The following is a 17884-nucleotide window of genomic DNA, read 5'->3' as shown; positions in this document are numbered from 1 at the left end:
CTGATGGTTTGGATTTGGGGGCTGAGGGAGAGAGAATAATCAAGATCTTTCAACTGAATGGAGGCCCTTTCCCAGGATGGGAAAGGCTGGGGGTGACAGTTGCTGATTGGGGGGAATATCAAGAATCTGTGACCAACAATAGCAAAGGCACCACAGCTTCAAACGACACCTATCGAGTCGATGTCATGGAAATGGGGTTTAATGCTGAGGAAGTGGCTGAGCCCATGCAGGGAGTCAATGTAGGGAATGAGAAGAGGTGATGGGTACCTCTGATATTTAGAAGTTGCTTGAGCAAACAAAGGGAGTTTCATTTTAGCTCTAGGGTGAGTGATTTACAATGACCTTTCATTGAGTGCTTCCTGTGTACCAGGCACTCTGCAAGGCACTTTAGACCATTTTTTTTTCTTCTTCTCACAGTAGTCTTGTGAGATGAACGTCGGTATCTCCATTTAAAGCATGATGCAACTGAGGCTCAGAGAGGTGAAATGACTTACCCAAGGTCACACAGCCAGGAAGCAAGAGAGCTGGCTTTTGAACCCAGTCCATCATCCCTCCTTCCCCCACAAGAGAACCTGCCAGGGAGTTCCTGTTTTCTATAACATCTTGCCCTGTCCCCCCTCCCCCAAGGACTGAAGTTTCCCTTCTTTGATGGGAAGCCACGCAGCTGTTTTTCCTGACAGCTGTGAGGGTGTCTCCAAGGGAGGGAGCGCTTTGTTGCCGATCCAGCCCCTTCCAGGAAACAACCCCTGAATTGCAGGATTCCGCCCACCCTCACTCCTCTGACATACAAAATTATACCTGGCCACACCCAGCTAAAGCTCCGCACCAGCTCCCGCCGTTCTCCATTTCTCCTTCTCTGAGAACAGCTCCCGAGAGAGCGGGGCTCGGCATCCTCCAGCCCTGATCCACCTCCTGGATGGGAGCCCACTTGCACTCCCTTACCGCTGTGGTTAACAGGAATCACTAGCAGTCGCTATGAGTCCCCGAGAGCCTACCGAGTGCCGGGCTCTCTCTGTACGTCATGGCTGATTTCCCCAGGGCCCCCAGTGAAGTTGATATACCCATCCACATTTTCCACATGGGGAGCCTGAGGCTCAAAGGGGTAAGGGAATCTGCCCAAGGTCACCGAGCCAGAGAGCAGCTAAGCCGGGATCCTGCTCACCAGTGCATCCCAAGCGCCAGGCACAGGGCTGCCCCCCGGAGCTCCATGACCACTTTCTGAATGGACTCAAGCCCACCCAAGGGTCTGACCGTAAAGCTTCCATCTGTCTCTGTGCTTCAGGGTCATGAACAAGGGCCAAGCTGAAAGGCACGAAAGTTTTTGCTCCCCTGGCCTCAGCCCCCGCTGGCTGCTAAGCTCTGGGTTTCCAACATCTATCCCTTCTGCCTGCTCTCTGTTCCAACGGAGCCTCACCCACCACACCCAGCCCAGCCCAAGCCGAGACATGGCTTGGAAAACTCTCTATTCCTGATCCCGTCTTGGGCAGCCCAGGGCCTGGAAGGAGGAAGAAGTAGGAGGTAAGGGCTAGTAGGGTGGGTGGGTGCGGCTGGGTGCAGCTGGGCCAGAAGAACAAAGAGAACTACTTCTCAGAGAGCTAGAAGGTTTAGCATTCTTCCTACTTTAGGCCCAGACACATTCCTCTGTGCATTGCGCAGCCTAGGAAAACAGGTCAGTTATGTTCAGTTCAACAGCCAGGTACCAAGGTTCCATTGCATTAGTCAGGGCTGGCTAATTGCTGTGACAAGTGGCCCCCCATCTCAGTGGCGTAGCACAATAAAGGGTGTTTAGATTTTTGTTTCGTTTTTTGTCTCGTCTTTTTGCATGATGTCTGGGAATTACTTTCAAGTACACCAGCAAACAATTTGAAAAGTTGAGTGGAAGTGGTGAATGAAAGAAGCCTGGGAAAATGTTGATAATTTGTGAAGCCGAATGATGGATGGCTAAGGTGGGTTATTATACTGTACTCTCTACTTTTGTGTATTCAAAACGTTTATGGATATCTATTTCTCACTCACACAAAGCCCAGTGCTCATGTTCCTGGCCTGTGGCTTTCCTGGGTGGCTTCGCTCTAATGGATGCTCCAGGACACAGGCCCCTTCCATCTTGTGTCTCCTCTGCCATCTTTTGGCCTCAAGGTTATCCTGGAATCATCTAAACAACATACAGGGAGAAGAAAGAAAAAAATGATATACCCACTACTTAGCACCTCATCTTAAAAGCACCCTGCAACCCTCTGCTCGCTTCGCATTGGTGAGAACTGGGCAAAGGATACTGGGAAATGTAGTTCCTGGCTGGACGGGTACATCCCAGCACCACCACTTTATAATATAAGGGGAACTTGAAACTTGGTTGGTCAGCTGATCGTCTCGGCTATACCCACTCTGTCAGTCCATGTTAAAGATGATGCCCAAGGGGGTAGCCTGGTCTCCCATAAAGAGATAGAAAAGGGATTTGTAAGGGGTTTGTAAGGATGAACTTGTAAGTTGCTATTACAAGGCTTCCCAAACTTGCTCCGTGACATACCTATGAGATGGTCTTGGCTCATAGAGGAAGGGGAGGTGATGGGAAAGGAGGCACCCAGATGCCCAGTCCTGGGCATCTGTCCTTCAACACACTGATGCCCCCATCCCAGTATCCACCCTCCATATCAAAAGTGGCGAAAGAATCACTTTGCAGAATGTTACCATTGAAGGAAAATGGGCACCATGTACAAGAGATCTCTCAAATTATTTCTTACAACTGCATGTGAATCTACAATTATCTCAATAAAATTTTCAATAAAAAAGGGGGAGTGGCAAAGGAGAGACTCTGGAGTGCCCTAAGGCACTAGAAGTTGCCCCAGGATGGACCCAGGGTCCCTGTTTCCACTCTCTGCCTCCCTCCCAGGCCCCCAGAGTGGTTGTTCCAAAGTCCAGATCTGCCTGGCTACTCTGCTGTGGCCTATAGGATAGTGTCCAGTCTCTGCAGCAATGCATCACAGTCTGACCTTTTCCCACACCATCTCTTCCCTCCTTCCCTACCTGCTCTGCACCCACCCCAACATACACACACACCTCAATCACTCTGAGCCACAAGCTGTTCTCCAAACTCATCGTGCTTTCTTCCACCTTGGTCCTTACGCGTGCTGTCCTTTGGAGCCCCATCCCATACAACAGACTCCTACACCTGTTGCAAGACCTCTGCCCCTGCCATGTCACCTTCTCTGGGCTCTTACTGCTTTTTTTTTTAAAATAAATTTATTTATTTTTGGCTGCATTAGGTCTGTTGCTGCGCTCGGGCTTTCTCTAGTTGCAAGCAGGAGCTACTCTTCATTGCAGTGCACAGGCTTCTCATTGGGTGGCTTCTCTTGTTGCGGAGCACAGGCTCTAGGCGCACGGGCTTCAGTAGTTGTGGCACGTGGGCTCAGTAGTTGTGGCTCGCAAGCTCTAGAGCGCAGGCTCAGTAGTTGTGGTGCACGGGCTTAGTTGCTCTGTGTCACATGGAGTCTTCCTAGACCAGGGCTCGAACCCATGTCCCCTGCATTGGCAGGCAGATTCTTAACCACTGCACCACCAGGGAAGTCCCTAGGCTCTTACTACTTTATGTTCATCCTCAAACTCACCATTCAAATGCCTACATTCATTTGTGGGTCTTTCTCTCCTGCTGGACTGTGAGCTCCTTGGGCGAGCATTCATTTTGATGTCCCTAGTTCCCAACACAATGCCTGGCAAGAACTAGTTTTCACTAATATGTTAATGATTGGCTAAATGGAGAAATGAATAAGTGAGAGGATGGGGGTATATAACACTATGACCTCTGCCTGTCTAGCAGGGTTGTTGTCAAGTTTAAAAGGGTATTTGAAAAGGGCCTTTGAAAAGGGTCACTCTCACGCTGCTCCTACCACTCTCCCTGACCCACACCTGTCCCACCACTTACCCCCAGCTTCATTTAGTCAACCCAGTGAATCCTTCTAGGCCATGGCCAGGCATCAAAGTGTAGGGAAAGACAAGGGGCTTTGCACTTGGAGAGACGTGAGGTCAGAGCCTGACTCTGCCAATTGCTAGCTGTGTGTTCTTGGCCAGATTAATTCAACTCTCTGAGCTTCAGTTTCCTCTTTTGTAAAATGGAAGCACCATTCCTCCCAGGGTTGATATGAGGATTACAGGAAGGGTGTATGTAAGAACGTGGTACAGCTCAATGAGTGTCTTTCCCCATCCCATAAAGCCCCTCCTCTTACCCACAGTGACCTTTCTTTCCTTTTGAATCTTTTTTTTAAGACAATTCTTTAGAGCAGTTTTAGGTTTACAGCAAAATTGAGAGGGAATACAGAGTTCCCATACACCCCTACCCCAATGCGTGCATAGCCTACCTCACTACTAACAGCCCCACATTTGTTACAATTGATGACCCACATTGACACATCATTATCACCTAGAATCCATGGTTTACGTTACTATTCAGTCTTGTGTACATTCCATGGATTTGGACAAATGTATAACAGCATATATCTGTCCTTATAACATCCTGCAGAGTATTTTCACTGCCCTGAAATATGCTCTGTGCTCTGCCTATTCACCTCCCCCTCCCCACGCCTCATCCCTGGCAACCACTGACCTTTCTATTGTCTCCATAGTTTTGCCTTTTCCAGCTGTCTTAGAGTTGGAATCTTACAGTATGTAGACTTCTCAGATTGGCTTCTTTCTCTCAGCAATATGCATTTAAGATTCCTCCATGCCTTTTGACGGCTTGATATCTCATTTCTTCTTAGTGCTGACTGATATTGTCTGGATGTACCACAGTTGATTTATCCGTTCACCTACTGATGAAGGCCATCTTGGTTGCTTGCAAGTTGGGCAGTTGTGAATAAAGCTGCTATAAACATCCATGTTCAGATTTCTGTGTGGACATAAGTTTTTAATTCATTTGGGTACATACCAAGGATCACGATTGCTGAATCGTAGAGTAAGAGTATGTCTAGTTTTGCAAGAAACTGCCGAGCTATCTTCCAGAGTGACTGTACCATTTTGCCTTTTCACCAGCAGGAAGTGAGAATTTCCGTGTGACGCTTTAGTGAATGAATGGTGACCACTACATTGTCCGTGGATGCCAGCCCATAGTCCGTGTGAGAGAGTGTGAGGAGGCTGGGCACCACATGTGAAGCTTGACGTAGTAAATGGTAAACAAGATGTAGCTGTTGGTACTCTGAGCTGGGCCGCTGCAGGTATTCCCGTATTAAACAATGCATGAGAGCAGTTGGCTCAGGACCCCCTGAGCCAGGCCCTGAGGCCACAGAGGGTGCAGCCACAGTGCCCCCTCAGGGGCTCTCATACCAGCAACTGTGGAGGCAGAAACACAGACAACGACAAGACCGCAGAAGTGCCTCTGCCAGACAGGACACAGAAGGCTGTGGAAGCCCAGGAGGGAGAAAGAGACAAGAGACAGCTGCTTGGAGAAGGTGACATAAGAATTTGTTTTAAAGGTTAAGGCCGAATTAGCCAAGTGAAGAAAGAAGGGTGGGCAGAAGGGCAGCGGAATATTCCAGGCAGAGGCCCAGCCAGCACAAAAGCACAGAGGTGTGAGAGGCGAGAAGCAGCATGAGGTGGGGCCCCCAGCCCTGGGGCTGGAGAGGGAGGCGAGACCCATCCCAGGCGTGCGGTGGGCCAAGCCCAGGGGTCAGCCTTCCTCCCCTGCGTAAGGACAGGACGACGTAGGCGAGTGCTCGCTACGTGCTAAGCACCAGGAGGCACGAATTACTGATCTGTATCCCCACAGCTATCATAGGAGGTAGCTACTGTTACCGTCCCAGGTTAGGTAATGTGCAAAGCTGCGCAGCTGGAAGAGATGGGCTGAGATTCCAGTCCAGACAGACAGCTGTTCCAGGACCCACGAGGGGCGACATAACCGCAAGGAGGCTGGGAAGAGCTGCTGAGGTGGCGGTGGGGAGGGGGCAGGTTGGGTTTGTTGCACTGGGGGCGATGGGGACAGCCGAGTGGAGGTCCCAGGAAGTGAGAGACACAAATGCTGGAAACGGGAATTTAGACCCACCATCGGGGGCAGAAGTCTGCCTCGCTCTCCGTGTTCATGGAGCGTGTGCCAGGGCAACTGCTTTTGCATCCCTTGAAATCCTCCCGCAAGCCCTGCAGAGAGGCTAAAATCATCTTCCTTCGGGGCTGAGGAGACTGAGGCCAGCAGCTAAGCCACGCCTTGCTGTGCGGGAGGCTGGGAATGCAGAGGCCTCTGGGCTGAGCGCGTTGCCACCCTGAGGAGGATCAGGATTTCGTTAGGCAGGATGACTTGAGAAATGGCTATCTAGTTGGAAATGGACAGTGTCTGCCTCGTGGAGGTTCAGAGAGGTCAAGATACTTCCCCAAAGTCACGCAGCTGATAAATGACAACTGGGATTTGAACTTGGTTCTGTCCACCCTCACAGAGCACATGGGTCCCGGACTCAGCTGCCTCCCAGGAATCTCTCTCCACTCCTCGGCATGGCACTAAAGCCACGTATCCACTCAGGCGCCACTGGCTCACCCTGCCGCCCTGCCCCCAGCCTCTGCCTCTGATTCCCATGTGCATTCCCCACCTCCTGCTACAACAGCTCTAAAGCTCCCTCGCCACCGTCCACACGCCCAAAACTCTGATTCCTGTTTTCATCTGTCATTCTTTCCAGATTCTCTGCTCTCGAGCCCTTCCTCCCCCACCCCGCTTTCCCCAGAGGCTTCCTAAGCACCAAAGGCCACAGAGGATAAATGACATCATCTGTGCTCTGGACCTTGGGGGCCCAGTTATCAGGCTGCAAGTGGAAGCGCCCTGCATTTTCCCACAGGAAAGCGCCCTCCCTCCCTCCTGACCCTGCGTGCTTCTGGGGATCTTGGCAGAGTCCGTGGGCGCCTGCCTGAAGGAAGCCGAGAGCCGTCTCCGCATGCACATGTCATTTGGGTATCTTTTTTATCCACTATAGACCCTCTTGGTTTCTTCCAACACAGGCACAGGTGGCTTTCGACGGAAGGGAGGCATCACCACGGGATCATGAAAGCCAGCAGTTTGGGAGTCTGATGGACCCAAATTCATGTCTAGCTCCTCCGCTTTCCACCTTTGTGAACTTGGACAGGTAGCTTCATGGCTCTGGGATTCTATTGTCTCACTTTTAAGTTAGGAATAACTTAAAACAGACATCATCTCACTAAAACCTTTTAACAGTCCTCTGAGGTACAAGCAGTGTCCCCATGTTACAAGCGAGTTAACAAGGCACAGAGAAAGTTAGACATTTGCCCAAGGCCACAAGCTAGCAAATGGTGAAGCCAGGGCCTGGATTAGAACCCCTGTCATCAGGAGAGCTCTGAATTGCCAAGGAGCAAGCCGGAGAGGTGGGGAAGGCTTTTTGCAGCCCAGACACGCTGAACCTGGGGGTTGGGTGGAGTGAGATCAGGTGTCAGAGGACACCCAGGTTCCAGAACTGGCTCAGCCCTTGCCAGTTGTGGGGCAGAGGGAAAGTTAATTTCTCGGGACTCAGCGTTCCCAGCTGTAAAATGGGGATGACAGTCCCCACTCCAGAGCTATCGTGAGGATCACAGGCGGTAGCGCTTCCCAGACCTCCGCCGCTCCTGTGTCGCAGGGCCAGTTTTTAGCACACCCGCGTCTCCCCTGAATTATCCACTAATGTTTTTTTCTTTAAATGGATCACAATTTATTCCTCAAATATATTTATTGGCACCTTATTGAAACTAACTTCCTATCGCTACCTTAAAATGGAAACTGGGCACATTTGCCACAAATAGAAGGTATTTATACAGTGAATGCTGGCAAACAAGTGTTAAAGTGTTAGAAGTGTTAAAGGAACCACTTTCACAGGCGGCCTGTCTCAGGTGCACTTCCCACTCCTTCCTGTCTCTAGGCTGGGTTATGGAAGGCCAGGTCAGGAGACCCTCAGAGCATCTTGTCAGCTCCCTTCAAGCACACTGGGCCGTGTCCTGGCTTGGTACACCGTAGGTGCCCAGAAACCTGAGCTCCTCTCTCCGGCCTCACTCCCCCAGAACAGACATCTCACAGGAAAAACCAGCCTTCCTCCCCCAAAGGACAATGTGGCCACAGCAGCAACCTCCAATTACACTCATATTCCTTCACCACCATCACTTACTGCCTTAAAAGAGGGCTGAGGTTTACTTCTGACCATGACTCAACGTGGCACGAGGCGTGGCAGGCCATGACATGTTGTCCCTAGCCACCATCCTGAGGCTTCTGACATGGGAGCTAAATCGTTGCTCTGAGTACCGAGAACCTGCAGTACTCTAAGACCTCCATGGCTCCCTAGTACCCAGAGGAGCATGTCTACCTCAACATGTCTACCAACAGCACCCTCACCATTCTCAATCACGGTGCATTCTCTAACACAGTCCCCTGCATCTGAATCTTTCCTCAGCTGTCCTAGAGGCTGAATGCCCTTGTTCAAGGCACTCAAAGTCCCTGAGGTCCGGAGACCTGGGAGGGGAAGAATATCCATTTCATTAGCTTGTCTTGGGGCCCTAACAGTAGAATGTCCATAGGCAGCACTGTCCCTGCTTTCTAATGGGCCCTTCAGGGCAGGTGCACTCCCTCTGGCTGTCTTAGCATACACTTTTGCAGTCTGCACTAGTTTCCCCAGCACGCACCCCTCCCTTCTGCCAAAGGGCTTTTGCAGCACTGTTCCCACTGCTCAGTGCACTTCCTCCACCTATGGGCCCGGTGACCTCCTTCATGCTCAGCTGTCAGTTCAGGGTCACCTTCTCCAGGAAGCCTTCCCTGACTTCAGACAGGCTCAGATCCCTGTTACTGCTCTGGCAGAAACAAGTGCCCCCCTCAGAGCACTTCTCTAATTATTTGAGTTCCAGGCCCATCCCTAGACTCCATGTGGCCAGGAGCTGTGTCCCTTCTGTTGTCCCTGTGGCCCAGCACTTCATATAGAGCCTGGCCCAGGACAGGAGCCCCAAAAATGGATGCCATTATTAGAATATTAGCATCTGCTGCTTGTGGGGAGGAGCTGGTGTGTTCTCCCCTCCACCCCTTGCTCCTGCCGGTGCCCCTACAATGCATGTCCCCCTCTTTCCTCCCCCATAAGATCCCAAACCCCCGTCTGGCACCAGTTATGCTTTTCCTCTTTTTGGATCCTCTCAGCCACCTCGGGAGGCAGCAGGGTAGGTTGTCACCACATTTTAGATACAGAAAACAAGGCCCGAGGAGGGACATCGACTTGCCTGAGCTCCCGCAGCTGAGAAATGGGCAGAACTGGAGACAACTGTGGTCTTCAGACCCTAGTTTGAAACTCAGCTGGGAGTTACAGGGGTTCTTCTATCCTTCCTCCTCCCCACGATCTCTAGGACTCCAACACACGGCTCGTCTTGCTGCTCAACTCATTGCACAGACGCTTAACTGTACTTCATTTCTTCTTCATTACAACCCCCCCCCCCCCCCCCGCCGCCCGACACACAAACTGGTGTTATCATTCCCATTTTAGAGGTAGGAGAAGAGAAGGGTCCACTGGCTAGCAACCCACCCTGTACCACACAGTTGCTGAGAAGCGGAGCCTGGATTCAGACCCAGGTCAAGGAAGCCATGCGGTGATCTTCCCATCTCTATTACCCTTGTCCTGGTGCCAGCAGCCTGATTTCCTATAGGGGTTACCATCCTCCCCACATCATGCATACAGTCCAGCGGGGCTGTCGATCAAAGTGCCTCACCCTCCCGTGACCTAGACTAGCAGAGGGACTCCACACAGATGACCTTTGCTGAGTGGTTCCTGGGAGAGTGCCTATTTATTCCCGCTGCCTGGATCCCCAGAGCCCCTGCCCTTTCTGAAGCCTCCAGCTTCTCTGTGGAATCTGGGAGCCACACCATATTCCTCCAGTACATTCCTTTGAGCTGAAGTTGGACACTGTTTCTGTTGCTTGCAACCAGAAGAACTGACTGCTTCTGCCAGGCTGGTGATAAGACCCATGGGACTCGAGCCTTGTCTCCTTGTCTCACACGCCTTTTATATTCTCCTTGTGCCTGGCCAAGAGCGAGGCACTTGGTACACGCTGGAGAACCTGAGCAGCAGTGGGGCCCCTGGGTGGTGCTGTCCTTGGCCATTCTTAGTGTCGTCTTTACATTTTGTGTCAATTTCCACATTTTCTACAATAAACTTGTGTTGCTTGATTTTCTTCTAAAGAAATAAGTTATGGAGCCCTCAAAAAGTATCATGAAGTGACCATTGATTTCCCAATCTTCTGCCTCCATGGGAACTTTCGGGAGGTGTGGGATTTCACAGGCAGTTCTCCCACTTTGGATCGCTGACTGCACACTCTCCAGAGAGCTCCAGAAATGAATGAAAATCCCTGGTTAGGAAACTGACGTCAGCTTCAGCTGAGGAGAATCTGCCTCACTCCCCTCCCTAACTTACAATTGCAATAAAAATGGAAAGGTAATATTCCCACCTTGGATTTTTAAAAGATATTTTTCCTAAGTACAGAAGTAATACAATTTGTTTTCATATATATACATATTTACTTCAACAACTTTCTCATTGTATTACCTTCTTTTAATTGTATATATGTATTACCTGCATTGTTAAGGTTTTTAATGCAAATCAAAAAAACACCATTTTTAGTCATAACAAATTTTAAACAGTAAAGAAAAACATGAAGAAGAAAATTAAAATCACCTGTTTTCCCACCACTCAGAAATAATATTAGAATTATAATGTGAATGTATTTCCTTCCAGTCATTTTTCTGTGCAGATATCTGTGCTTTCAGGGTGTCTGTCTTTCTCTTTCATGGTATTTTATTCTTAAAGCCACCATCTTCTTAAATCGTTTAAAAAGTATGTGTGAGCTACATACTTATGATTATAAAAATGTCACATTATTGTACAAGTATGATTTATCGGTGTATGCACAAGCATACACACTTACATATACACCCACATGCTTTTAAATACTTTTAGACTGTATATGTGCATATATAGTTCTGTGTTCATATACCTAGATGTTTGCTAGGTACTTGCATACACATCTACTCAGGTTCTCACCAAAAAGAAATATGTTTAAATGGATAAGAAAATAATACTGTGAGTAGAACAAATATGAAACCTTAAATAGAAATGTCAGGAAGTTATAGATCCCTGGGTAATGTATGAATCATCAGGGGGTGGATTGATATTTTTAGGCCAAAAGTTGACCAGAAAAGTTCACCACATCTTTAACTTCATGCTCTTAATTCCATTACACAAAATAATTTAAAGGTACATTTTTTTAATGTATGTACATTACTCTCTTTCTAATTGTCCTAGTATCTCATAGTACTAAAATACACATCCTCTTAATTTGTTCTATTTGATGACTCTGCCCTATAGTCGATTGTTTTTCTTGTGTAATTTGTACACTGTGATTTCTGTGGGAGTACTATGTGCCCTAGGTTGAAGAAATGTCTTTGAAAACAAGTTTTACATTTGCTCTTTTTTGCTCCTGACCTTCCGACAGTCAAGACCAATTTCTACAGTGTTTTCTTGGCTTGGCCTTCCTTTACTAATTGGATAGTATAAATTTAATCTCCACTCATTCACATGGTACAAGCTTGAGATTTCAAATTCTCCAGGGATACTTATGCATTTCCACCCAGAGCCTGAAGTGGAGACCACATTTTGGTTGAGGTTTCTCCAGCTCCCTCCCATGGAGGGCTATGGCAGTCAGGAAAGACAGGGTTATGCTTGCTAATAAACAAGCCCAAACTCTTTGTGGCTTAACATAACAACAAAGGTTTATTTATAACTTATTCTCCATATCCATCAGGGGTCAGCTGGGAATCCTTTTCAGTGTGACCTCATTCAGGGACCCAGGCTGATGGAAAAGCCATCCCCAGTCTGGACAACTGCACAGGCATTTAAATGCTCTGGAAATATTTGATGAACAATATAAGCAACCACTATAAAGGAAACGCCTTGCTGAGTTTCCTGCTTCATGAAGGCATCTCATTTCTACCTGCCACCACATTCATGTCAAGCCCATGTCTCCTGTCCCAGTGGGGATTTCCCTTTATTTATTTTAAGCTCAGCTAAGTGTTTTTAATACCTTTGTTTTATATTATCCAGCACTTCTAGATGTTTCTGTTCATTGTGGTGCGGATGGAGACGTGTCAGCTCAGTTTGCCCTGTTGCCAGAATCAGAAAAATCTTTATCATGTCTCCTAGGCTGGGAGTGTGCTGTCTTGTAACCCTCTTTCATCTAACAACAGATTATCATGATTTTCCCATAACCTTATATATTCTTCAGGAGCCCAATTTTCAACATTCTGCAGTAGTCTGAATGTACCACCATTTATTTAACCAATCCCATCTTCTTGGACACCTAGGTTGTTTCCAGTTTCTTCCTATTAACATTAGGGAGGCAGTGAACATCCTTAGATGCAGGAGCGACTTTCAAAATATTTAACAACTGGGATGGTCTGGGCTCGGGCACCAGCGAGTTGGAGTGCACAGTAGTCACAAGTGGCTGGCTTGGCAGCACCGTGTATCCCCACTGTGTATACATTTACCTTTGCACACACCCTGTGATTTCCCCTGGATACGTTCTAAGAAGCAGCATTTCTGGGTGGCCCAAAGGATAAGGGAACCCTTTAAGACTTTGACATCTCCTTCTAAATGTCTCCAGCCTCATTCTCACTCTAGAAGAGATTCTAAAAGAATCTAAAAGATTCCAACAGAATCTCCACTTTCCATTTTCACAGCTGCTCATCTCGTAATAGGTCAAAAAAGCGCTGGGATGGAATTTCTCACCAGAAGCTCCCTAGTCAGCTGGGCTTGTGGTTCCCTATCAGGGGCTGATAATGCTCATGACCGATGGGGTATCCAAGGTCCCTGCAGGAAGCCCGAGGGAGGGAGGTTGGAGATGTGAGCATCCAGTGAGTAAGTGCACCTCTGCCTCAACAGGGAGGGGTTGTGGGTCTGGAGGGGGTCCCAGCAGCAGACATGTCAGCGTCTTCAAAACCTGCCCTGGCCTAAGAGCATCGTCACTGATGTCTGGGCTCAAATCAGCTCCACAGCCAGCTGTGGGACTGAGTAAGTCCATCCTCATGAGCCCCTGTTTTCTCACCTGTAATGTAGGGATGCCTCCTCCCAGGGTTGCCATGAAACATACATTAATCAAAATGATGTGCACATCTCCCAGGCCTGGCACCTTGCAGCCAAGCTAAAGAAATGGTAGGGATGAGGTGGAGGTTGGTGGCAGCAGCTCTGCTGATGTGTGAAGACAGACTTGTGAACTCCCATTTCTTTTCTTCTGTAGGCTGAGTGTCCCTGGTTCCTTCAGAAGGGAAGGAGACCAGGAAACCTGGACTAACCCAGAGAGGCGATCATGAGGTACACAGTACAAATCTTCCCACTCAGGAGCCACAGCACCTTGTGTTTCTACACAAGCATCTGTCCTTACCACGGCCTGCAAGGTCCCCCACATTCCGGCCCCTCCTACCACTCTGCCCACCCTGCACCACCCCAGCCTTCCTGTAGTGCTTTGAACACTCAAGAACCCTCCAGCCTCAGGGCCTTTGCACTTGCTGTTCTCCCCACCTGGAATGCTTTTCTGAATCTTTACAGGGTTCAGTCCCCTGCTTTATACAGGCCTCAGCTCAAATGTCACCTCCTTAGAAAGGCCTGCCCTGGTCACTCCATCTATAATGGCAGCCTGCCCCTGCTGCCATCCTGTCCTTCCTTGTCTCTATTCCCTCACCCCATTTGTTTTTCTTTCTAGCACTTATCCTTACTTAAAATTATTTCGTACATTTCTTTCTTGCTTGCTTACTGCATGTCACCTCACAAATAAGATATAAGCCCCTCGGGGGCAGAGACTTGGCTTTGTTCACTGCTGTATCCCCAGGCTGTGCCTGGCGCATGGTAGATGCTGAACAAATACTGATCCCCTTTCATATGAGTGACTCCCTTTCCTTCATTCCCAGTTTGGCCACTTCATAGCAGTGTGACCTTAGGCAAGTCCCTTCTCTCTGCCCCTCGGTTTTCTCATCCATACAATGGGGTTAACTAGCCATTATACATGGCACAGCTGGACGGCCACAACACTAAGGTTGCAGAAAGGCCTGGTGCCGAGGAGACCAGCTACCGCGTGCCCCTCCCCATGCAGATCCCCTAGGAATAGGTGACACGGGTCACTTCAGAAGGCTTTAGCTTAGCTCCCCCTGACTGGGGAGGGAACCGGCCTGGAGGGGCTGCCACTGGGTGAGGCGCCTCCCGCTTCTTACCCCATCACCCCACCCTGCTCTCCAGCTGGGCTTTTTGCACGGGCTCCTTCAGGCCCCATGAATAATAGATGATGTGTGGGTCCCTTTCAGAGCCTCTCATAATCCCTGGGGAAAAAAGGAGTCTTTCTCTGTCTTGTCTGGATCCCCTGTCTTGGCCTCCCTCTCTGCACATGAGTCACCCTGTATTAATCCTGCAGCTCATCTGGGCCGGTGGCCCAGAAGCCTCACCTTGGAGCCCCAGAGGCAGGGCTGGGGAAAAGAACCTCCTAAGAGTGTGGGTGGCCAGTGGGCAGATCAGGCCCAGGAGTGGTGCTCCCAGGCTGGCCTGGATCATTCTAGAAGCAATTCTAGCCCAACCGTCAGACACCAGGCAGAATCCCCATTCCTTCCCAGGAGGAAGCCTGTAGCTACTCTGAGGACAAGCATGTGCCCAGGGAATGGACCGTCTGTGGCCCCACTGGGAACCATGCACACTTCTTGGGCACTGGCCATAGGCAGGCATCACGCTGGACACTTCCCATATCTTATCTTGTTTCTTCCTCTTGAACCTCTGGAGAGGTAGGGGTGGGGGGTCTCATTATACAGCTCAGGAGGCAACAGAGAGGTGAACTCGCGTAGGGTCACACAGCCAGCAAATGGTAGGTCTCTCTGCCTCTGCATCCCCTTTCTTCCTATGACTCCAGAGAGACAACACCAAGAATTCAGGTGAGCTGCTGGGATTTGCCCACCAGGGAGCAACCAGAGGCCTATCAGACAAGAGTGTGGAGCCACATGGGACTAGGAAGGGCCAAGCCCACCAGCGTAATGAAAAGACGTCCCGGGGGTGATCCCCCATGGCACACACCCCACTCGTCTCCGCTTAGGAGCATTGACTCACCATCCCGCCCCCCCCCCGCCCCCCGCATGGGTGTGACCTTTGGTGCAGCAATCACAGCACTAAGCTGAGCACTCCCCTGGGAATTAAAACTCTTAAATTCTGCCATCAGCTGGGCCACAGCTTCTGAGTGATCCAGGCAAGTCATGATTTTCTTGTTTCCTCATTCATGAAATAATGGATCTTGTTCTTTGTTGAGAAATCCAGGTTCTAGAAGCTAGGATGCTCATAGGTGATTTTTAAAGCACTGCGGTAGTTACACCTCTTCTTCCAGGACACATAGCCCAGCTCCCGTGTATGGACACAGGCACCGCAGTCCTCACCTATGTTCTACTGAAACTCACTCCGTCTTCCAACCTTGCAGGTGTGAGTGAAGGGTGAGTGTTGCTATAGCCTTCAGGGCACAGGGGTTTGCTGCCCAGCATCCTCCCCAACCCTTGGTCTATGTGGCAGTCAGGGAAGTTGGCTGACCCCACGCCAGGGTTGACCTATGAGTGGCCTGGCCACTTAACTGCCCATGGATCAGCTGGCCTGACTGGCTCAGGGGAGGGCCTGGGACCCAAGATGACCTGTCAAGAATGAATCTCAAGGTTTTGCTGGAAACGCTAGACTAGCTGCTTGTCCTTCTCTGCATGATGTGAATGAAGAAAGATTTAACTCTGGGCGCTGCTGGCAGCCATCTTTAGACCACAGATGGAAGGTCTGCTTGACGCAGATGCCTTATGGAAGCAGCCAACCCACGAAGTAGATACGGAGAAACCCAGAAGTCCTGGATTGATCTACCCTTGGCTGTTCAATTACATGAGCTTTTTTTTTTCTGTCACATGCAACCAAAAGCATCCTAATGGATACTGACACACAGCAGAGGACCAATAAATGTTTATCAAATTGAAGTTTGTTTCAGAGTTCAGCACCATGATCTGATGCACAGTAGGGCCCTTGGTTTAAGAAAATATAACCTGAGGCTGATTGAGAACCCACTGTATGCCGGGGACAGAGCATGGTCAGTCAGGTAAGAAAGTGAAGGCCTGAGAGGAGACTTGTCTCCAAATGCAGAGCTGGGCAGCGAGAGCCTTGGGTCCGAGTTGATCTGATTATTAATTCCACAGAAGTAGGGTAAGAGGGTAGTCCTATTTCTTGTGGTCAAGAGGCTTACTTTACAACTCAGTGCTCTCTTTTTCCCTCCTGGAAGCTGCCTCCAGACTGGCCTCTTCTGTCCGGGAGGTCGCTGGACAAGCTCAGATCTCCTGGGCCATCCCTCCCACCAGAGCGGCTCTGACAGGCCACTCCCCCTCAGACACCAACTAGCCTCCCTTCAGAGGCACCATTAAGAACAGAGGCAGAGTTCAGGATATCTGATGTGGTGCCCAAGTGCCCAGGCGGAGGCAGTGCCTGAGATTGAAGTGTGGGGGCCCTTGCCAACACCTACTGTGCACCAGGCAGCGGGAAAACAAGGAACAGGACAAAGGCAGGTCTGCCTCATGGGGCAAAGTCTAGTGACATCAAACAACAGTTACCCAATGTGCACAGCCGGCTCCAGGCATGCTTAATAACCCTGCACACACATGTACACACAAGTACACACATACACAAATGTACACACAGTACACATATATGTATACACACAGTACACACACAGATATGCACACACACACACACGTGTACACACACAGTACACAACAGTGAGATAGACAGTTTTATGAGTACAGATAACTAGGTAGCCATGCAGGGGAGAAGCTCTGTAAGGATCCACATCAAACTGCTAACAGTGGTTGCTGGAGATGAGCGTTATCCACAAGGACTTGAGCCTCCTCTCTAGTGTTCATCCCCGGAGGAGAATGTATTCTTGTTGATCTGTGCTCCTAAAAATTAATTTAGAAAAAAAGATCAAATCTGGGAACATAGTTAACTCATGATAACTGCCTTTTTCTAGTAAAAGCATCCAGGGTGCTGACCACTTGTCTCAAGACAAAGAGTAGAAGAAACACACAACGGGGAGGGGACAGACTCAACTGAAGGAGGAAGCCCAGAGGCCCCACCTCTCCCCACCTCTAATCACGCCTGGGACGAGCACCCCCATCAGCCTGGCCCCCAGGGCTCGGGAATTTCCCGGAAGCCTGAGACATCCTGAGAAAACACATCTTCTCACGGCCTTTGGGCAAGTGGAGTTGGGTGAGTGTCTTTTAATTAGCATTTTCATCATTTTTCTGTATTTTACAAAATCCAACACATGATGGGGGTGGCAGGGGTGAGGCTTCAGAGAGGAGAGGTCAGGGTTTTACTAGGTCTGATACCCAGAAGAGAAATGTTTTCTGGACAAATCTAACCCCGGGGTCAAACACTTTTGACAGTAATTTTAAAAAATATTTTGTATTCCATGTTTGAATGACACAAGTAATATATGAGAAGATTCTCTTAAAACTTAAAACCGTCCTGATGAAGTTGAGGTTCCCTCAGCCCTACACTCCCCATCCAGTCCCCTCTGGAAAGTGACCATCCTACACGACTTGATGAGCGCCCTTCCAGAACTCTCTTGAGGCCTTCATATATATATATATATATATATATATATATATATATATATATATATATATACACACACACACACACACACACACACACACACACACACGTGGACCTATTTGAAATGTGTCATCCTGGCTTGGCTTTGTTTTTTAATAATTAGTAACATGCTATACATATTCTTCTGCAGCTTTTTTTTTTCTTAACAAGTGTTAGAGATCTAAGTTCACACACATCTTTTTTGTTCTTTT

Source organism: Tursiops truncatus, chromosome 3 (genome assembly GCF_011762595.2).
Source record: "Tursiops truncatus isolate mTurTru1 chromosome 3, mTurTru1.mat.Y, whole genome shotgun sequence".
NCBI classification, from domain to species: domain Eukaryota; kingdom Metazoa; phylum Chordata; class Mammalia; order Artiodactyla; family Delphinidae; genus Tursiops; species Tursiops truncatus.
Note: the sequence above shows the minus strand (reverse complement) of the source record.